Source organism: Nyctereutes procyonoides, unplaced genomic scaffold (genome assembly GCF_905146905.1).
Source record: "Nyctereutes procyonoides isolate TBG_1078 unplaced genomic scaffold, NYPRO_anot_genome, whole genome shotgun sequence".
In the NCBI taxonomy this organism is placed as follows: domain Eukaryota; kingdom Metazoa; phylum Chordata; class Mammalia; order Carnivora; family Canidae; genus Nyctereutes; species Nyctereutes procyonoides.
Genome location: NW_026575026.1, coordinates 2,993,505 through 3,017,432, shown reverse-complemented (window position 1 = coordinate 3,017,432; position 23,928 = coordinate 2,993,505). Strand labels below are relative to the sequence as shown.

The window sequence follows — 23,928 nt, the reverse complement described above, 5'->3', positions numbered from 1 at the left end:
ACATGAACAGCAAGGCATTTAGAGGAACAAAATAAAAAAGGAATTGAAAACCAACAGGAACCACAAAATTCTCCAAATTTGCCTTCTGTCCATATCATTCCTGTTCTCGATTAATCTGAATATCAGTTTCCACAACAGAATAAGGCCCTGGGACTCGTGTCACGTGAGAAGGAAGGTACGTAGATTAATTTTAGTCATTGAGAACAGATCTACTGAAACATTCCCTGCAGTAAGTATGGATTTTATTACAAAGCACAGAATAAACCTCCCAGAGCTTTTCTTGCCTTTGTGAGACCATGTTAGTTCCAAAGACCCCCAAAAAAAAAAAATACCGAAGAAGCAGGGAACTCAGAGGCTATTTCTAGCTACAATTTTAGCAAACCATGTTAAGCTCTCTTCTCCTTCAATCGAGACCACGTGGGAAGGGACCTGAAACTGTTTTCAGTACCAAACAGCAGACATAATCCCCATGTCCTAAGAACCAGTACTTTATACATTGGGGGCGTAAATATTGTTGCATAATAGAAGCTACTGCTGTTAGAATATAACCTAAGATGGAGTGATTAACATTGAAATGTGACCAAGCAAATAAGCTAGTGGATTTGATGAGTGAATGAAAGGAGATGTAAGGTATTGAGTAGAACCAGGTGAAAGGCAGGTAAGGCACGTCACGGAATGCGTACAGAAATAAAACCTATCTCAATAATGAAAGTTGTCTGTGTATGTATGTAATTATATAGCAGCCCCGTATAGTAAATAGTGATCATGCCTCTAAACACTTTAACTTTTTGTGTAACTGTATAAAAATAAGTTAAAAATACACGAGGTTCTTCTAAATGATCCCAGAACATTCCTCTGTATACAAGGTAGTTTTTTTGTACTCTTGGCTAGAGGCAGGGTTCTGTGATTGGTAATTTCACCCATTAGTATCCCAAACTTAGGTTAATGACCGGCCCTGAATTCAGAGGGGCCCCACCTATGAGGAGAACAATCCTATTGCCCAAGCACTCATCAGAAATATCGTGGGGTATTGTGCATGTAAGAGAGGGCCCTTTGATGTAAGCACCAAGGCTGTTACCATGGAGACCACATGATTCAAGTCACTTCCTGATGCTAAAGCACCTGATCTTAACATCTCCACTAATTTCCACAGAATCTTGACCATACTTGATATTTTAAACTATTACATGACAGACTTTATTTTAAGAAAACGTGTGATTGCCCATCATTCATAAAACTGAAGATGCAAAATTTTGAGAGGTGTGCAATAACCCCTATAAAATTTTGAACTTGATACAATTTTTCCTTCATTTTCTTGGTCTTAGCTCTATGACAGGATCATTTTCCATGTAATTTTGAAAGTTATCCTTTTAATTTAGATCCCTGTGAGAAAGCAGAGGCCTGTCTAACATAAGGAAAGTAGTTCACAGGGTGTTAGCTGGCAGCCACATGTAGCGGGAAGAGCCTATTATTTAGGGGTGTGCTGGGAGCGTGCATAGGAGTGTTCGTGTTAGAGCCCCTTGCCCCGTTCCTCAAAAGGCTGGGCCTGAGCTCACATGATCCCCAGACCTCCATGACATTCGTGTAGTACATAGGCTGCCAGTGAATGGGTCACAGCTTGGGTGTGGGCAGTGGTCATTGAGAGAGCAGCTATTGAGGGATGGGGGGTGGGGGAGAAACTCCAATAATTTTTCACGTGGGGGTGAGGAATGAGCTCTTCACAAGGTATTTTTTGAGGTGTACAAAATACAGCCTGTAGGTCACATCTTTAAATAAAATAATGTGGTTTCTTGTAAATCCTAATCTGTCATGCTTTTACTGAACTCTAGTTGTGTAACATCAATTTGAAATAAAATCTGAGAGGAATGGAGGATTTAAAAAAAAAAAAAGTGAGACCATAGGACAGAGGAGCATGGAACAAGTATCTCTACATGAAAGAGCCATGTCATTTGTGTTTTGGTGCTTTTTAAGGACAAGTTAATTATGGCTGGAATCACTGGAGAGGGATAAATAATTTGGGTTTTTCTCTATTCGTGAGAGGAGGTAGGAAAGGCTCCGTGAGATGTTGATTCTCAAATTTCAGGCTGGCCGGTGCAGAACATTGTGAGCTCAGTACAGTAGATCTTTAGTTCTCAGAGTAAAGATTTTATATTAGTCTATCGGAGTCTTAAAGCCAAATAAGGGGAAGCAGTGATGGCTGATGAGAAGAAAAGAGATATTTAAACTTACAGACAGATAAAGGAGCAGTTCAGTATCTCTCTGCTGAGAACAGCTGACAAAAAAAGAATCCAGGCTATCTTTTCTCCTTCTATTTTTACTCATGATATACTTTCCCGCCCCCACCCCCCAAAACCACTCCATTTCTTTGTACCATGGTTGACTCATTCATAAGGGAGATAATTATGCTTCCTACCTGTACTTCTTGGCCGTTGTGCTGGTACAGCTTAGATCTTTTCTGTGCTGCATCAGCAGCTACGAATTCATTACCTGGGCCCTGGGCCTCACACCTTGCACAGGATGCCTGGTTCAGAAACTGCTGTTGGACGCGTTCTGCGTGTTGATGTACATCACCCCGCAGAACCAACTAGGTCATCATACAGATGCCCAGTGACCATGGCAAATGGTTCATTTTTAAACACCTTTTGGTTTTTTTCTCACTCCAGTTGAATCACTAGGAAGCTTCTACCACAATTAGGTTTTAAATATTCACCAACTATCTGCTGTAGAGTTGCTTCCTCTTGATGCATGTGTGCATAAGTGTGTGCTTGTGCTGTGCCTGGGCCTACGAAGCAGCCTGGGTTGCACCCGAATCAGTGTGGACAGAGAGCTCCATCGCTAGGTTAGATGGAGACAACGAATGTGCCCCACTTGGAGGAATCAAATACCATGCATGCGTTAAAGTCTTTATGAAGCTTCAACAGATGACATGTGACATTTTCTTTACTTAAAATATCAGTTTCAAGGATAGCCCTTTTTAGGCAATGCGTCTCTAAATGTACATTCTAAATAGGAGCGAAAGAGTCTCTTCTTCCTGAGTGATTTTTTTTTTTCGGTAATTTGGCCTGAAGCCATTTTTTTCCGACCAATGAAAAAACCTTGTTTCCTTTCTCTCCTTTCCAGTGTTAGAACTGTTTATTAGCATGCTACTTCCTGATCACACTAATTGGCTGATACAGGGGAGCATTTGGTGGAACCAGCTGCTGTTTATACCCGTCTTCCTGGGTCTCTGTCTCCATTGTCCTCACCTGGATTACTCAGAGAGCCAGTGCCCTTTGTCATCTTGGCTGTACACTTCTGGTGTAAGGGTTCCTAATCGGTGACACTAGAAGGTTGAGAAAGCACAAAGCGAAGAAAGGAATAATCAAGAAATGACTATATTAAGCAAAGCAGTGAAACCATGTAAATTTAAAATTAAAGGAATCAATCTCACAGTCCTAAAGGTGATAAATTATGTCCTCATTTCAAATGTGAAATCTATGCAAATTCTCCTGCTACCTTCCCAGCACTATAGACTCCTGGATTTGGGCACAGAGAAAATGCAAGAGTTTACCTTTGTTTGGGGATCATTTCTTTTCAGTACTTTTCTTGACTTTCCCCCTCAACTGTCCGATAAACAGCGTCTCTTCTACGCACTTCGCAAAATTACCTTTGTGAAGTATTAGTAAAACTTCTCAGGGTTTCATCAAATCACCATGCTGTGGGGAGTTAGGAGCACACAACCCCAAAATAGTCCGTTTCTTTGATTGGCTGCTGTGGTGAGGTACGTTCTGTGGACCAGCTGCACAACAAGTTAATTGTCACTGTGGGGATTGAATGAATAATGCTATCTTTGAGAGCCTCCCATGTGCCAGACTCTTAACATAAATTTTCTTTAATCCCCAAAGCACCTCTATGATGTATTATTAAAAGCTTTAGTTTTACTTTTTGACAGAACCAAAATTCTGGAGAGTTGGAATAACCTCCCCAAAGCTAGATTGTGAAGGGAAGAATGAGAGTTGGGGCCTTCAGTCGACCTGACCTCCAAGCACTGCACCTCATTCCTTTGGAAAGAAGGCCAGAGATTACCGTACCATGCTGTACACAAGTCAGATGGCTGACCAAGTCCTTCTCCAGCAGCGGCTCTGAAACCTTATTGTGCAAATAATCCCATGGGAAGCACTGCAATATTGCAGATCCTTTGCCATACTTGCAGATTCTAGAGATCTAAATTTTTAAAAAGATTTTGTTTATTTATTTGAGAAAGGGGGGGCAGTGGGACAGGGAGACGGAGAATCTTAAGCAGACCCCACATTGAGCACAGAGCCTGAAAATGGGGCTCGATCTCATGACCATGAGATCATGACCTGAGCTGAAACCAAGAGTCAGATGCTTAACCGAGCGAGCCACCCAGGTGCCCCGAGGCATCTGAATTTTTAGCAAGTACCCCCAAGCAATTCTGAAACAGATTTCCACATTGTGAATCACTTTTCTAAAGGCATCAATAAAATTATCTGCATCTATGTATCTAATCATCCATCCATCGTGTGTATTTATTTATATCTGGAAGAGTTTCCATAATAATTTTTACTTGAAGGAAAGAGAAATTGACTTCTCTTGCCACACGATGGTTAAGATTTTGATGATTTTAATGTCAGCTCCTTCACAATCTAAGTATTCCTCCTCTACCCACTTTCTTCCTCCCAAGAAGGCTGAAACTTTTGGTTTGCCCTCTTCAGATTAATTCAAGAGGTCATTGATTTTGAGTTAAGTCATTTCAAGTAATGCTAAAGATGTTTTCATTTTGATGGGATCAGAATTTTATTTAAGATTGATATCTATTAGTACTTTGAGGAATCTTCCTTTTGACGCATTTAGCCACAGACATTGATTTTAATTAGTGGACACAACTTATTTTAAAAGATTTTTTGGAAAAAAAAATAAAAAAAAATAAAAGATTTTTTGGGAGGTGAGCTGAAACCAAATACAAGAGTAGGCTACCTTGAGAACCTGTGCCTCTGAAATAATAATGAATTGGGGGAAAATAGGTATAGCAACACTTTTTTTGTTATAAGACAAATTTTTAATTTAAAAAATTAGTTTTCCATAAGCCAGTACATTTTTCATGGAGAAAGGCGGTTGGTGCAACATTTTGCTAATTTAAAAAAGGTCTGCTTCAGATCGATTGCGACCTTATCAATAGGATGATCTCATTCATCTCTTTTGGAGATTCCTGTCACAGGGGGCTGCAATAGCTCTGAGCTCCTCTACTCTGATTGCAAAATCAACACTAAAGAGCGTTTCACAATCAGTTTGTGGTGAAGTGGAGCATCTTTGTGATCTTTCTTAGAATCATTAGTTTTTAAAAAGTGAAACATCTTTGTAATCTATTTGTTTTTAAAAAATCACAAACTCATGCTACTGATAATTGTTCTAATTTTTTTTCTCTTAAGCTGCAAGGGAGAATGATTTCATGATATGTATTGAATTTGTGGTTCTTTTGAACCATACCTCCTCCTACTTAATGCATTAATTTTGTTTATATAACTGACTATATTATTAATTAGAAGTAATTTTCAAATATCAGCAGATATAATAAAAAATAAAATTCCTTAGAGTTTACTAGTTGTCAGGATTTACTTCTTATGAGAAATTACTCTGTAATTAAGAAAATTATTTCCTTGAAGTTGGATAAAATTTTAGAGAGTCAATTTTTTAAAATGCATTACATGTTCCATACTTAACATATCTAAGGTCTGTCAGTAAATTAATGCAGTAAATCTCTGGTTTTAAAGTCACATTTAGTATCAAAGCAGTAATTATATAATCTATAGTTAGTTCCTTGAGCTTAATTTTACAGAAAATAATAAAAATGGGAAAGTTTTCCTATAATTAACCCTCTTCCATTTCTTTTCTATTTTTCACATTTATTAATTTTGTGCTAACCGTTTCAGCTTTCTAATACTAGTTTATCTCAATTTTCCTTCATTTCTAGTCATCTGTGATCAAAACCATTTTCTCTCCATCTGCTATCTTTTCATTCATCTCTCCTTTTAAAATCTGTTTCCTCTCCTGTAGACTCATGAATATGCCATGGTATGTCAACTTTCTTTGACTAATTAGGAGGGGGAAAAGAATTCTTTACTTTTGAGATTGTCATTCTCCCTGTGTACCAGTGTGAACAATTAAAATCAGCTGCCTTTGCCTACTAATGATTCCCCAAGTTGGTTGTGGGAAATTGAAATGGGATGTTTTCCTTTTGTGGACCCCTGCACTTTGTAACAGTGCACCTCCCATCGCCCTGCAGGCCCAGTGACTGCTATTCAGTGCATGAGTCAGCCTACTTTCTGAACTGATCTTTCCTAATGAGACAGCACTGACCTCTTAAAGCTGTTGCTATTTTAAATTATTTTTTTGTGTGTTTCAAATACATGTCAGGAAAAACATTTTGGTGATACTCGATAGAGTTATATTATATCCATTTATTTTGTGCATAACTAGTATTTGCCTTTCTTCTCATTTGGAAACATAGTATTAAATAAGATGCTCTTCCAAAGAAGTATTTATTCAGAACTCATCTTTTTGGTTTTAATATTCAAAACTCTCAGAAAATATTTTTAAGCATCTGATTCATATTTTAGAGATATGTCAGCCAATATGTTGCAAAGAAAAAATGATTCTACAATGAGGATTTATTAAGTACCTATTACAAGCATAAACTTTTCTAGGTCTGGGCAGCCCGGGTGGCTCAGTGGTTTAGCGCCTGCCTTCAGCCCAGGGCCTGATCCTGGAGACCCGGGATCTAGTCCCTCATCGGGCTCCCTACATGGAGCCTGCTTCTTCCTCTGCCTCTCTCTCTCTGTCTCTCTCATGAACAAATAAATAAAATCTTAAAAAAAAAAAAAAAACACTTTTCTAGGTCTTACGAGAAATACAAAAAAAAAAGTTCATTAAAGTTTGGTAATTAGTGACACAGTAAATTGATAAATGATTATCAAAAGTAATTAGTAGACTCAAGCAATGCTCTATGAATTCAGAGGAAAGAGAAATCAGTATAAATTGTTGACCTTGGAAAATTTGGTTTGAAGAGCTAGTAGTCACACTTGTCCTTGAAAGATGGATATTGGGATGCCTGGGTGGCTCAGTAGATTAAGCATCTGCTTTCAGCTCGAGTCATGATCCTGGGGTCCTGGGATGGAGACCTGCATCAGGCAGGTCTGCTTCTCCCTCTCCCTCTCCCTCTGCCTCTCTCTCTCTCTCTCTCTCTCTCTGTCTCTCTCTCTCAAATAAATATATTTTTAAAAGATTTTATTTATTTATTCATGAGAGACACAAAGAGAGACAGAGACATAGGCAGTGGGAGAAGCACAGGGAACCTGATGTGGGACTCGATCCCAGGACCCTGGGATCACACCCTGAGCCAAAGGCAGACGCTCAACCGCTGAGCCACCCAAGCATCCCTCAAATAAATAAAATCTTTTTTTTTTAAAGAAAATGATATACTTCTATATAATCTCTATATCAAAGACCTCCTCTTAATTATATTTAGAAGACAAAAGGAAGGAGTCAATGGTAATCTTAAGATTTCATAGCCTAGTATGAAAACCTGGAGAGTGAGCTATCATTAGCAAAAAAGATGTCATGGGAGCTGGCTTGACAGAGAAGGTCAAGAATCTGGTTTTGGACACTTCAAGTGTGATATCCAGTAAGAAATAAAAGAGACTAAATGAGACACCAAGGCTAGAAATGGATGCAGTATTGTATAGCAGAGAGCAAACAACTAGGATCTGCAGAGACCTATGTTCCCTGCCCTCCCTGATGCCAACTAGGTGGATAAGTTTAGTCAAGTGACTTCATGGCTCCTAGCTTCCATTTCTTAAGTGTAAAATAGGAGAGTCCTGAGATTCCTTGCATTTTAACATTTCACAAAGAAACATTTCAGACTTACCCACATATAAGTCATAGTTGAATGCTGAAAAGGACGTGGACTTCTGAGAAAAAAAGGATATTTCCTGAGAGTAGAGGAGGGCTGAGCCAGAGGAACATAGCAGTTTTGAATTGGAAAACAAAGTAGAAGGGACCGTGTTGTCAGGGAGTAGATGATAGTGTTGAGGAGAAGGGACGACCAGCATGTGAGATGACAGAGAGCTTAAGTAGAGAAGGTAAGGAGATCACTGAAGGAGTGACAGTGCGTGTCTCCTGCTGTGTGTCCAGTCTTTGTGTCTGACGAGATAGACATCGTGCTATGGCACTAGAGTAGTGTTTCTTTTTTTTTTCTTTCTTTTTTCCATTTTTATTTTATTTTATTTTATTTTTTAATAATAAATTAATTTTTATTGGTGTTCAATTTGCCAACATACAGAATAACACCCAGTGCTTATTCCGTCATCTAGTGTTTCTAAGAAGGTAATAATCGTGAATCACAAGACACATATATGGATTTCACCCTGTAAATGAATTGAATATTTATATCTCAGGCATCAAGAAAGTCCATGTAATTGGGTATGTGAATATATAGATATTTAATATCCCATTTATGCCATGTAAATAGCTCAGACAACTTCAGTTTAATCTCTTATGACTTATTCTAGGTCCACATTTTGGAACCATGCCAACATTTGAAACAGAACTACTGAAAACTTCATTTGATTATCTAAGCTATTTGATGAGATAGGACTGTAATACAAACACATTTTTGAGCCCAAAATTTGATACACATCAGAAAATTGTAATTCATAGAGGTCCTCAAAGGCTCAGCAGTCCTTTTTTTCAAACCTAACTGTTCAGTAAGAAACAATTATATTAAAATACTCATCGTTTCTTTTTTTAATTAATTTATTTTTTATTGGTGTTCAATTTACCAACATACAGAATAACACCCAGTGCTCATCCCATCAAGTGCGCCCCTCAGTGCCCGTCACCCATTCACCCCCACCCCCCGCCCTCCTCCCCTTCCACCACCCCTAGTTCATTTCCCAGAGTTAGGAGTCTCTCATGTTCTGTCTCCCTTTCTGATATTTCCCACACATTTCTTCTCCCTCCCCTTATATTCCCTTTCACTATTATTTATATTCCCCAAATGAATGAGAACATATAATGTTTGTCCTTCTCCGATTGACTTACTTCACTCAGCATGATACTCATCGTTTCTAATGAATTCTGTGACTAAAGTCTATAAATAACTAATAATACTGTTTATCCTCAGAGATGATACCAAGATAGGTTCAGTAATATTGGAGGAAGATGTGGAAAATTGCCAACACTTAAAATATCCACTTTAGTTTTAAGACTAATAGCAATGCAAAAAAAAATCCAATTTTTATCCTATCAAAAGAGATAAAATCATACAAATGTCATTACAAAAGAATGCAAAGAGTACATGTAGAAATGTTTGAAAGAGGGCAGCCCGGGTGGCTCAGTGGTTTAGCGCCACCTTCAGCCCAGGGCCTGATCCTGGAGACCCAGGATCGAGTCCCGCGTCAGGCTCCCTGCATGGAGCCTGCTTCTCCCTCTGCCTGTGTCTCTGTCTCTCTCTCTCCTCTCTGTGTATTCTCATGAATAAATAAATAAAATCTTTAAAAAAAAATGTTTGAAAGAGAGAAGCCATCAATTATTTTATGATTCAACACTTAAATTGGCAGATACATTCTTGAATGCACCAATGACTAAAGGTAAGAAAGGAGTTTGGTTTTGTGGGGTTTTTTTTTAAATGTATGTGTATTCCTGTCCTTGAGGTTTTACAAGTGTTAAAGTAGTCAAGATTTTAAGAAATTTGTTGAGCTAAAATCAGGCAAGACATATTAATTCTAATTGGTATTCTCATGAAAATTTACTGTTTTGGGGAAAAATTTTTAACCATTACAAGAAAAATGCTAAAAAGCCAGTTATATTTTTTTCTAAGTACTGTGGACAAGTACAGGTTATCTGTATTCACCTCATAGAGCACTACGTGGGCAACTTTTGTTGCCACCTTTGATCTATGAAAAGTGACTATCTTGGACTTTTTTCTGTCTTCTCTTACCTTATAGTTCCTAGTCAGCTTTCATCATTAAAATGCATTTGATGCAATTTTTAGCACAACTGTGTACTAAATGCTTTATTCATTATTTGATTAATCCTAACAATTGTTTTTCACTTTTGCAGAGAAAAATTGAGACCTAGCTGAAATAAGTTGCCCAGGGTCACATAGGTTAGTCAGTGGCAAAGCCTGGATTCCAAGCCTATTTGCTGAACTCTCTTAAGTAATATTCCCTTTATTTCTGGGCTCTCTAGTCCAGGCCCTGTGCTTGGTGCCAGGGATGGAGATGAAAAAGACTTTCTGATCTCGTGGCTGGTAGAGTAGGGTCATCATTGCCCTTCCTTGTGTGGTTCACCTGGCAGTACCAGCCTACCAGCACCTGCCTGTGTGGGTGCGCCCCCTTCCCTATCCAGGTAGCAAATGACATCAGCTGAAGCCCCTGTTCTCCCTGAATCTGCAGGCAGTTTTCCATCCTAGCGCCAAGGTGGCTGTTGGCTAATGCCAGCTCTTGATGTAACACTACCAAGTACTTCCCAAGTCTTCTGGTTATTCTCGCAGCAGAAAAATAGGGAAGAAATGCTGCACAAGAACAAAGCAGGAGTATTACTTATATGCACTGAAAATGTGTTTCTGCAGTGTGAGTCAGACTGACAGGCACATAGAGCCCTGAGCTGAGCCTGTAATGAGACTTACTTTTTTCCAGCACCCTGTGACCCACTGCCTGACTGGTCCATTATGACCACAGCAGCAACAACTGTGCTCAACTCACCACGTGATGACAACCTTTCCAGTGTGTTCCTGCCATTTATTAGGACATTAGTGGACAGCCATCCTCCAGATGCCCAGCCGTGACTATCACACAAAGAAAACATTAGCTTTCTTGGATGTTGCTATTATAATTCGAAAATTAGTTTTGCCTTCATGGCTGCATCACGTTTGGAATCTCTCTTTGATGTTGTTATTAGTTTGGCTCATGGTGCTCATGATAACTGTCACACATTAATCACGTCCATCACGTGATTCTTAATTTACTCTATTATGACAAATGGATTTAGACACAAACTTGCAATTACCTATTTTGAGGTTAATAGCAGATTTGGCGTTGTAATTGGTTTCCAAATATTCAATTTAGGGAAATTACTTCTCACCCAGCTCTAAAACATGTTCTAAATGAGCAAATTGTATTTTTTACTATCACTGCAAAATTGTGCCAGATGAGACCATATGAGACATTTGAGCATGGTAATACACCCAAAAGTTTTTATCAGAACAGAGTATCTGTGCATTCTATGGGGTGTTTTTCTCTCTGTCATTATCTCATTTATCCACCCCTGTTTTTATCTGGATCTCAAAGTACTCCAGAAAGTTTTACTTTTTAAACTCTCTCCTTATGGAGAATATTGTGTAGTATCTCTATTTTCAGGATGTTAGCAGTCTTAATAACTACCTGCAATTATCAATTTTTAATCAAATGGCAAGAAGAAGATATTTGTAAAGGTTGCTGTATCTTTTGATTTTTCTCTTGGATCTCTTTGTTAAGTATTGCATATTTTAAATGATTGCTTATCTAAAACCATCTCAGAAATTCTTCTTCTGAATAAGCACAGGGATCTCTTGTAGGGTCCTTTTTTGGTTACAGAGACTTTTTTTCTCTTGGAGGGTTTGTATAGATTAAGGTTTCTCTTCTGCTACAACTATTTCTCCTACCTGTGAATTCGTGTATATCTCCAGGAAATGGTACACATTCATCTATTTCGGGAAAACTTCTCTTTCTGACAAGTCTTAGTAACAGGAAATGATAGATATATGAGATGCCAGTAACCAAGTGACTGCAAAAAGTTGTGAGATGGAAACATGGAAGTTATAGGTGGAGAACATTCAGAAACCAGCATGTTTAGTAGATGTGGTGTTGCACAGAGGCTAAGAGTCCAAATTCTGGAGGTAAGCAGCCTGTATTCAACTCCTGTTTCAGCTGTTTTCCTGTTGGACAGTAATAGGCAAGTCACTTAACCTATATCAATTTTCTCATTGGCAAAATGATAGTATCTATTTCATAGAGTTGTTGTGAGGATTAAATGAGTAATTTTCTAAAGCTCTTAGCACATCATTAAGTGCTTAGTAAATATTAGCTGTTATTATCCAGTCCCAGCTCTTATCCAAAAAGGAAATTCTTTCCACATGGTTCTTAGATGATCCGTTAGCTTGTACTTAAAACTTTTCCTGTGAAGAGCCATTTGTTACTTTCCTAAGTATTTTTCTCCTGTTTTTGAATAGTTCTAATGGTTAGAATTGAAGTCTTCCTTGTGACTTCTATACTTTGGGTCTAGCTCTGCTCATTAGGACATATATAATGTGTTTTCTATAAAAAGACTTTTCAAATATTTGAAACATCTCATCCATCCTTTCTTTCAGGTATTTTCTTCCCAGGGCTAATTATCTCAGTTCTCTTAACAATCTGATATATAACATTGTTTGCAGGCCCCTTACCTTCCTACTTGTCCAAAATTCATCCTTAATTCACAGGTGAATCCCTCTATTAAAATATAGTGCCCAGAATAAAACCGAATGTTATCTGACCAGTGCAACAGGCAACTTCTCTTGCCTTAGTTCTAAATAGTCTCATGGTCTAAGATTTCATTCGATTGTTTTCTGTGTGTGCGTGGAGGTAGGGAGGCTGCGTGGAAACCACTGTGCTCTTTTCTCTTAGCTGCTTGCGGTCACCTACAGCTCTCAAGGTCTTTTTATATTAGCTGTGAAATACCCTAAGCCATTTTTGGTGCTGCTGATATTTTAACCCAAGTGTAAGCCTCTATACAGTTAAATGTAGTAATTGCCTTGTTGACATAGCAATGAGAAAAGGATGCATGGTGGGAGAAGTATTAGAGTTTACTCATTTTTGATGTGCCTAGCTTGGCGTCATACACAGAGTGGATGTTCTGTGACTCTCTCAACTATAAAATATTCAGAGTTGACACTCGTTGGGTGCTTGGTATATCAAGAAGTGTCATAAGCACTTTACAGGCAGGTTCTACTCCTTAGCTGCATCTTATAGCATAAGATTTATAAAGGTAAAGAAAGATTCTATAACTTACTCAAGCTCACATGCTAGTTAATGATGGAGAGGCAGACAAGAACCAAATCCTGTGTGTTTGAAGGCTAGGGAAGGAACGTAGGTTTGGTTTAAAAGCCACTGATATGACCCTGAAGAGTGTTTCCTGGGGGGTGGCACAGCCAGGTATGTGGCTGCTCTGTGGGGAGGAGATTGGAGGACGGCCAGAGTGCACAGAGGTCACTACAAGGGTTTTAAAGAATGTAGACAAGACACGGCTGGGAGGGAGAACAGCAGTGGAGAAGCGTGTGGTTCAAGGTCTCTACTGGAGTCTGAGTCAGGGTTTAGTGGTTAGCTGGACATGTGGTCAAGGAAAAGGAGGTCTCGGAGGTGACGCCCAGGTGTGTAGCTTCAGCCACAAGATGACAGTAGTGATTAAAAATGCAAATTGTTTAAGGAGAATTTATTACTTAGATGATTATGTGTTTAGAAAATATCTTAGCGGGTGCTAAATGCATGGATGCTGTCTGTTCAAGTTAAAAATAAGAGACTACTTTCAAAAGGTTGCTTCTCTATTACCTCATTTCCTTAGAGAAATTACATAAAACAATGTCCTTATGAGAAAAAGTCTTTTTTCTATAGCCATGGCACCTCAAGAGACTTTTCTCTCCAGGAGAGAATGCCTTTTTCCCGTGAGGAAAGTTGGCAGGCAGCAATTCCCGTCCATTCCTTTATGTTTCCAATCTTTTTAGTCTTCTTTGATATATTTCTATGAGATTAAATCATGGGTACACGTGTCTGAACACATCTGTTCTGCTCAGAGCATGTTTGAAATGTTTAGGTGGAAGAAGGGACAGGACTGGAAGGAGGTAGAAGAGATTTTTTTTTTTTTTAAAGGAGAGTCCTAGGATTTTACCTCTATCAGGAACCTTACAGAAGATAATGTCTACTAACCCGCTCATTTTCAGGTTGAAAAAGTAAGGACCAGAGAAGTTGTTCTTTCAGTCCAGCCTGGAAGCCATAGATCCTTAGTCTAGAGATCTCTCAATGACCATGACTTTTCTTAAAGGCATTTTCTAGAACCCTACTCTTTAGAAAGGAGCTATAGGGAAGAAACCAAACTCAAAGTTGAGGAAGAAGTAGCTTCCATCTGAGTGGTGGTAGTAGTCACAGCAAAAAAATATATCAGCAAGAACTTCACATTTTAGGGATCAGTAGGTGAGACAGGTGAGAAGAGAAGGGCTAGGAGCTTAGCATAGATACCCTAGTAAGAATCAGCAGCAGAGTGTCAAGTTCAGGCAAATAAGGCAGGATAATGAGAGCCAATAAGCACCAGGAGCTAGGGCTCAAGGTGTGACAACCTTGCCCAGTGGGCTGGCATGTATATTCCAGATACCAAAAGGAACCTGAGCATCTCACAGCCCAGGCAGGCCTTGCACCATGTTACCTGCCAGAGTTGAAAGAGTTTTTCCTAGTTGCAAAAGGCAATAGGCATTAAACATCTTGACTCTGGAGCTAAAACCAAAGTCTTAGTACATAAGAAGCTGAGCCCTTGAAATTGGGGCCCATAGCCATGTCAAGGTAATGGCCATTGTATTCCAGCTGTCGGGCCCTAATCATCAGCCATCATTTTCTGATCAGTCTGTGAAAAAGGGCATATAAGCATGATAAGGAGCTGGGACTGGAATTTTCTGGGAGAAGAAGGTGAGAAAAATAATGTTTCTTTCATAAATAGAGAAGCTATAAAAGGTGTATAGTGAAAATCCACCTTCCAAATCATGTCACCTGCCCTGCTCTGTTCCCATTCCTCCTAACAGCTAACCACTATTCTGATTTATCCTCCATGGGTATTTTCTGCATATGCGAGCCAAACACAATGTTCTTGTTTCCCTTCATTTTTTAAAAAGTGGTGCTGTGTTCTACACAGTGTTCAGCACCTTACTGTTTTCATTTGATAAATAATTATAAGGACTCATAGTCCGGAATGTATCCAGGGGCTTCAGTCCTTAATGAAAGTTTCAAGATACGTATTTGGAATTCAAGCTTAAGTAAGATTGACAAAAGTAATAATACTGGGAATGTTGGACATTGTGCTTGGGAATGCCCCTATATAATTATACTCTGTGTCTCGGGTTGTAGCAGTGAGGGTAGGGATCCAGCTGTTCTAATCCCATCACTAGCCAGTCTGACAGTATGGACTGAGTTATTCCTGCCACTTCCTAACTTGCAAATGGGAAAGGATTAGACTGGCCAAACTTTAAGGTAAATTCTAATTCCAAGGATTGAAAACACTCTTTGAGTAATTTAAAATCTCACCAGTTTATTGTTGTCAGGGACTGGAATATGTCTGGCTGTTAGATTTATATTGTGCAAGGACATGTAACGGCAGCTTCTTTCAAAGGGAATGGTCTTCAAAGTGATTGACTTTTTAAATTGTGAAAATTTCGGATTCTCAGAAAAGCAGAGAGAATAGTATAGAGACATTACTACACCTTAGTTTAGTGAAATAAATGATTACAGATACTATTAAAGTCCCTAATTACATGCCTGCCTCTCCCCTTCAAAAGTAACCACTACCCTGATTTTGGTATTTATCATTCTCACACACATCTGTGTACTTTTGCTTTATTTGCATGTAACCCTAAACAATATAATTGATCATTCCTTTTCAGTTTTTAAATTTTTATGAGTGGTATTTTACTAAATACATTTTCTGCCTCTCACTTTTTTTTTTTGGTTATTACTCAGCATTATGTTTTTGAGATTATCCACGTTGGTATATGTGTCCTATTTCATCCCATTGAAGGACATTTGGGTGATTTTTCTCTTTCCTATTACAAACCGTGCTGCATTGAATATCCTTCTGTGTGTGTCTGTGTGTGTATTTGCGTCTAAGAATAAATGTAGGCGTGCATCTTTAACTTTATTATATACTGCCAATTTGCTATCAAAGTTGTTCTGATTTACACTCCCAACCATCAGGTATAAGCTTTCTCATTGTTCAGTATCCCTGCCAACACATGGTGTTGCCAGATTTTTTAATGTTTGCCAGTCTGATAGGTGTGAAATGATATCTCATTTTGACTTTAATTTGTATTTACTTGATTTATGATGAGGTAGAGAATTTTTAGGAATGTTTATTGGACCTTCAAGTCCAATCTTATTTTGGATTACCTGGCCATGTCTTTTTTTTTTCCCCCCTGTTTAGAAGATTGCTTTTATCTTATTGATTTGCAGTCACTCTTAGACAATCTGGATGTTAATCTTTTGTCAGTTGTATGCTTTGCAAAATGCCTTCTTTAAACCTATGGTTTGACTTAGTTTCTGGTATCTTCACAAACAAGTTTTTCATTCTAATGGAGATGAATTTATCATCATTGGGTTTTGTTTCTTCTATTTCACCTTTTAGGAGTTTTCCCCCTCCAAAGTTTATAAAAATCATTTTCTCTTAAAAGTTTTAGTTTGTTTTTATAACTTAGGTCTGTTATCCACCTGAAACCAATTTTTTGAAAATGTGGTTAACCATTTATTGGGTATTCTATCCTTTGCACAATGTCATTTCATTAAACAAAAAAATACATTCTGGACCACAGAACGTTCCCATCAAAGTTAATAGCCTAACAGAAGTATTTATTTCAAGATGGTTGCCATCACTGAAAATATTTTTGAAATTTCTTTTTTATAAAACATTGAAAGCCTGCTGTAAACTATTGAATACCTACCATCACTGGTAGATTTTTTTCCTTTTAAGGTCAGACTTAATTTAGAATAAACTTGGTGATGAAGCTGGAGAATGATATTTTATTTAACTTAAAATGAGATATAACTGCAAATTGCTAAGATGGCTCTCCTTGCATGAATATAAAGAGATTCTGAAGGCAGACATCTAGGAGAAATTCTCAAACTATTTTGAACTAACAGTAGCCTCAATATAAATAGGAGCATAAGATCTTCATTATGTTCATTTGAAAGTTTAATCCTGGAAAGTTTAAGCCAATTCATAATAACTTAGCACGGCAATCAGATGTGTAGTAGATATCATCCTGGCAGTGGTGCTGTTAGTGAACTTTTTTCTATGAAGAGCCAGATTGCAAATAATTTAGGTTTTGTGGGCCACATGGTCTCTTTCTCCATTGTAGCATGAAAGCAGCCATGGAGAATATATTAATGAATGGGTGCTGCTGTGTTCTGGTTAAATTTCCTATACAGAAACAGGCAGAAGGCAGGAGTTGGCCCTTGGTCTTAGTTTAATGATCACCGGATAGAGGATAGGTTGAGGAGAAGATTGAGGAGACAATATAGAGACAAGAAGATAAACTAGAATGATTGGACTGGATTGGATTTAAAAAAAAATGAAGAAGTTCCATACTAAGGTTGTGAAAGTCTGGACAGAGAGAAAGGGATGGCTGAGCAAATGTTACGGAAATATACTTGGCAGAACTGGTGGTGGTGATGGTGTTCTGGAATGGAGAGGGTTGGTAGGGAAACATGGCTATGGGACCTTCTAGAAAGCCTTCAGTGTCCTTGGAAACCCCTCCGCCTCTTCTCTGAACTCTGCAACAGAACAGTCCTGTTTTTCTTTTTAGATCCTGCCTTATATGACCTGAGGGACCTTGGTGTTAGGGAAAGGCCTAGTGAGGGAATGTTAGGCACGTTAAGGCCAATTATGGGAGCTCAGCGGATTTGCTGGTGCTGCTACTTTAGCCTTGTGCCAAGAGTTAGAAGCTCTGCACGGGAACATCTGTGTACCATGGACGTCCGTGGGCAGCGACCATCAGGGCATCTTTGGGCTGCCAGCAGACGTTTTGCACGTGGAGCCGCAACCCTTTTGTGATTTGAGAGCCAAGCCTCAGAACCACCAACCGCCAGTAGTTCGGTAACAGCACTTTCATTCTTGGTGGCCGCAGAATGAGGCCTAAAAATTTCCCTGCCTCTCCTCTAACAATTGCAATAGTTAAGCTGTATTTTGCCACTTGAGCTCTTTGGGGGGAAGGGGTGTGGGTAAGATGCTAAATTAGGTTCTGCTTGAATTCCTTAGTTCTGTCGACACTGAAAGGTTCTCCTTATCTTTTGAAATGTGAGTGCTAAGTTGAAGACAGTGAAGAGTTTCTCCTTCTCTATCTCTAACACGGGATCGGGATTATATACATCCTCAGCCACCAAGTCTTGTGCTAATGGAACTAAAACTCTCTGGGGAAGCATCCCAAACCTATTTAATGTTCCCAAGCACTGAAGTTTGCATTAGGGCTTTTACATTAGCTGAGGTGTCTATAAAAATGCATGCTTGCAGCCAGGTCCCTGGTGGCTTCACATCCGAAGAGACTGTGGAACATCTATCATTCTACCCAAGAGCTGGGATAACTTTCACTAGTGCGGATACTCCCATTATGTAACTCAGCCGAGACTGTTCTGCAGTTGCCTTGGCAGGGTTTAGCCACGATTCTGTACAATCTGTAAAGATAAAGATGATTTTTAACTCTTGTCACCCAAGATACATTTGGTAGAGAATCATGGAATTTTAGGAAAGGAAGGTTTTTAAGATGAGCGATTGATTTTCTTGTTCTCTTTTTAAAAGTCATGGCTTTTCCACACTGTTTCATCCTCTGATGCTGTGACTTGACCCCTTGGCATTCTGGCACATGTGTTGCCAGCAAACCCTTACCTTTGGCCTGTAATTACAGACCAAAGTGTGTTTTTGTTTGTTAATTTTCCCTTTACTTAGCAATAATTTTGTGTAAGACATTGTTTAGAATTATATCTGAGGTGGAATCTTCTGGATTGGTGGTTATGTTTTGCTTTTGTGAGGCAAATGCTTTATACAAGTACATTTTTTTTTAATAGATTAGACTCTAGAAGCCAAGAAACTGTGGTTCTCAGCCTGGACTGCATGTTTGAATCACCTAGGGAGCTTTTTAAAATACTGATGCCCAGGTCCTCCCTCAGATCAACTGAATTTGATTCTCTGGAAGTGGAGTTGGGGCTCCAGCAGTTCTTTAAAAGATCCCCCGATGATTCTGATATGCAGCCAGATTTGTGAACCCCTGCCTTTTAAAATGCAAATCCAACCGTATGCCTCTCCACTTTATAACCTTTGTGAACAGAAAACAGCCTAACTCCTTAGGGTTTAAGATCCTTCCTTGAATAGCTTCACTGCTTGTCTGGTAAGCTCATGCGAGTCTGCTGTGTGTACCCTCTAACTACTACACTTTTTTCTTCTTCTCTTGAGATGTAATTGGCACACAGCACCGTATAAGGTGTACAGCATAATGATTTCACTTGCATGTATTGTGAAATGATAACCATGGTAATACTCCCTTTTCTCAAACCGGTGATCTTATCTCCACCTCCATGTGTTAGCAAATATTTTGGAGCAGAGGACCCTATCCTTGCCCACTGAAGTCTTTCCATTTTTTACGATACCCCTTAGGCATCAGCACCCTAACTTAGCAAACCTTCCCTGGTTCTCTCAGGTTGGTGTTGCTTCTCTTTGCACTGCCTTATCCCCCTGCAGGTACTCAGTTGTCTCACCACTGTTGATCTCTGTGGCCCCCTCCTCCAAAACACGGAGTTACCTGAGGATTGGATCCAGACCTTACTGTTCTTTATGTTATCATACAGTACCTAAAACATAATGAGGACTTGACATATGAAGGAATGAAATTTATTATAAAAATTTACTTGATGCAGAGCAACAGCATGGATTCCAGAGTCAGACAGGCTGGGTTCAAATGATAGCTCTGCCACATACTAGCTTTGTCACCTTGAGCAAGTTATTTAATGTTTCTGAACCTCAATTTCATTATCCCTTAGGTGGGAATCACACTATTTCCTACTTAGGCTTGTGGGAATTAAATAGGATTGTACCCATAAAGTGGCTAGGATAGTACCTAGTGCATAGCAAGCATTAAATGCTCACTTGTATTGTTCTTATTGCCTCCTAATTGATTTCCATCTGGATGTAACTATAAGGATTAACTGTGATAGGGATAGAGGAGGAAACAGATGAAACATGGCTGATGAAGCTTGCATTCGTCTGATGTAAGTTGGCTGAGCCTCCTGCCCCTTCTTCCAAGGCCTTCCTGGCTGGCTTGGAGAAAGGAGTAGATAGAGCTGCATGGAATCAGTTGTTAGAATACTTTGAAAGACAGGCAAAGGATCCTGGATTTCTAAAGGACATGCTATAGCAAGAGAGTGAAACAGTTGAGATTGTACATGAACAGAATTATTCTGTATAATTTTACATGATTGGAAATAGGAAATACTGGAAATAGGGTAATTTCTCCAAAATCTGACATGAAATAATGAGTATCTACCAAGGGCAGAGACTATGAATTTCTGACTCTAAAACAGAAATAAAAATTGTTTACACACTAATATTTTATGGCTACAGTCATCTGCCTAGAGGCATTTATTGAAATCAGATCATCACAGCCCTTCCTGATGATCCCTGGTCTGAGTCTGGAGATTCTGGTAGTTAGAAGGTTAGAAGAAGAAAGGAGGAGAAAAAAGAGAGTAATCAAAGAATCAGATCATTCATTAACTCTTTTCTCATGTTGCATGCCCCAGAAGCACCAGGATTGTCAGAGTCAGATATATGCAAAATCACCATTGTGATGACTGAAAATTATAGTCATTCAGCCTTAAGTGATGTAGTTATAAACATCATTACTGCATTTTTTATTACATTTTACTTATAGATAAAATAAAAATGACATGTTATGTCCCATAGCACAATACTTGGCATGTCATCTGTACTCAGCAACTATAAACTGTTGTTGATCTCATGAGGTTGATGCTGATGATTGAGGATGATTGTCCATGACTCATTTGTCAGTAGGAGAAAATCATCTACTTCCAGAGCATAGTTAGGAGCATTGGTTGGCATGATACATTAGAATTCATGCTAAATTGGGTTTGACCCAAGCTTAAACAACAGCACTACCTTGATACTCGAGCTTGAAAATTTTATAGTATATAGTATTGTAGAACGAAGTTTGTGGGTCCAAGAAATGCGGAATTGTGAATAATAGGGATTACTTTCAACTGATTTTAATATAATTCTTTTCGTATTTAATTCCTGTAAGTATTTCAAATCCACAGAAGAGATAACAACCAAAGGATAAAGAAGGGCCACTATTATTCAGGTATAAAAGTGAAGCATATGGCTGTTTTCCAGAAGACATGTTTATGGTAATATAACATATGGGTAACATATGGAGAAAATCAAGTTGGAAGCCCTCTGGAGATTAGACTAATATATCACCACTAAGCAGATGTAAATTGCAGTGCCTTAGTCACCTACTATCTCTCTTAGAATTAAAGGAGCTTTTCAATAGCTAAAAGTGAAGTTCTTTTTAAATATAAAAATCATTTAGACATATATTTACATACAGCGCACGTATTTTTCTCCTTAGTGTTTAAAGATAATGCTACTGGTTCTGACTACCGTTTGTGACAACTGATGTGGCTAAAAGAAAGACAAGTAACTAATAACCCTTTTCACCCTAGATTCATGGAAACTGGTGACTTTGATGCCCAGGATCATGTTTTCCCACAGTTTTTCTCAGTGTGAGCTGTCCCATTTCTTAATTACTGATAACCTGATTCATCTCATCTCTGTTTTCCCAGGATTTTTTTTTTTTTTAATGGCGTGGCTGTATCATTTTGAATGGTACTTCACTGGGTACTTTAAAGAATCTCTAACACTCATCCAGCTTATGTTAATCCCATTTCGGGTCGCCACAAAGCAGTTGTTTTCATGTCTAATCGGCAGGCTTGCATAATCCACAAGAAGGCTGTTGTCAAGTGCACTTCTTGAAGCTGGTAAATTTGCTGCAGTCTGGGAATGTGTTATCTGTGCTTCTCTCTCGTTGCTCACTAGTAGCTCAAGTATTACTCACAGGTGATGCTGATGAAATTGCGCAGGTAATCCGATGTGGTCAGTTCAGGTCTCTAGCCATGTACTAGAAGGTTGGACATTCATCACTTTGATCTTGACCTTGTTGCTACAGTGAGTGCGCACCCTGCCTGCCTGACACAAAGGTCATGCTGGCCTTCTTGATTTGATTTTCTACTCTGTCAGTCAGCACACTATTAGGCAGAGTGCTGCCAGTGACCCCTGTAATCTCAATACTGGCAGTGAGCTGTGTGTGGGGTTCTGCTGATGGGGACAAGTGCGTGATCCTGTGCTGGAATTCAATTCAGCACCTATTTATTAACACACCTGCCACTCACCTAGACGTTTACAAGGTGCCACAAGGCGGAAAGAAACACGGGCATGTTTCTACCTTCAAGGAGCTTAGAATATTATTGTGCGATGATAAAAGTCTATCTCATGATGAGGAGGGACAGACAAAAGTGCTACTGGAGGTCAGAGTCAGCTTTTCCATGCTTTGGCCACTGAACTTTTTCTGTAGAAAGATCTATAGCCATGAGCTGTCTTTCTGTGTGTGCATTTTGAAAGCTCCCACGTCAGCCTACAGCAGCAGCCCTTGAATGACTATCTCAAAGGCTTTTAATGATATTCAGAGCTGTTAAGTGGTGTTTCCCAGAAGACAAAAATCACAGTCTAACACAGGCTTCTGAGCCCTTTATTCTACTCTCAGAGAATCACTGCACACAATAGATTGAATAAGACGGAGCTGATTTGCATCCCTGCTTCACTGATTGGTGACTGAGCATATCAGCCTATTTACGTTCCGATGATTATTGGATGTTTCACGTACGTCGTTTAATGTTTTTATCACTAAGTTAATTCACACCCTTTTGTGTTTATAAATGAGAATATAGAATTTTTGCTTAATAATAAGACTTGTTACCCAAGTTTTATCTTTTTTTTTTTAATTTAGGAAACCTTTTCCTATGCTAACATTGGCCATTGTGTTTTTTTTCCCAGCCATTTTTCTTATCCATGGTTATTTTCAGTGATGAATTGTTTAGTCTTTGTTCCTCTTTGAGTTTCTTTATACTGCTAGTTAAACTCTTGCTACCCTGCTTAATATAATACAAAAATAAGTGTTAAAGACAAGTTCATGGTGGATAAAGCCGATCATCTTTTTCCTATTGTAATTTATAACCTGGAGAGTTGACCATTGTAAATATTTAGGAAAGTGGTCTTGCTACCCAGCCTCATATTTACACATGGGATTTACTGGTCCAATGTTAGGTCAAAAGTCAATATGAAACAGGAATGTAGGCTCTGATGTCTTGTCCCTTGGAAATGTTTTCTGAAAATTCCACAAGCAGATCACTGTACTGTAAAAATAATGGGCTGCTTAGCACATCTCCAGACTTCACCTACATAGGGGCCTTTGTGTAACACATCAGTCATCCTTCTAATGTAGAGTCATCAATAGTTTTCAACTGAAGAAAAGTAGGACAAAAGAATGCTTGTTAGATCTGCCAAGGTAGAAGATGGCACAAGGGGAGGAGGAATAGTTAGCCAGGAGGCAAAAGAAAAGTAGCAAACTTAAGAGGATTCTCAGGCTGTGAGAATAATTTTAGAAAAAATAAATAGTAAATTAAGTGACTTACAAGCTTCTTTGACCCCACTCAACACAATGTTGAAAAATCTTGCCACACAAAACAAATAAATCTTAGGAAGAATTTATACTTTAACTTCTTAAGCTATTAAAAATTCGAACAGATTTAAGAGTATAAAATAGACAGTTACATAAACATTAAAGCTACATGATGCCTTAGTGAGAGATTGCATTTGAAAAATCAAGGCCGGGGCACCTGAGTGGTTCAGTTGGTTAAGCGTCAGACTCGATCTCTACTCAGGTCATGATCTCAGCGTCATGACCTCGAGCCCTGCATTGGGATCCACACTGGATGTAGGGCCTGCTTAAGATTCTCTTTCTCCCTCTCCTTCTCCCCTACCCCC

The 23,928-nt window shown here is 38.8% G+C and overlaps 1 protein-coding gene across 1 annotated transcript in view; it reads left to right on the top strand.

Moving 5' to 3' along the window:
* Positions 1 to 23,928, top strand: part of FBXL17 (F-box and leucine rich repeat protein 17) — a 487,709-nt gene that overhangs the window by 388,832 nt on the left and 74,949 nt on the right. The window lies entirely within an intron of this gene.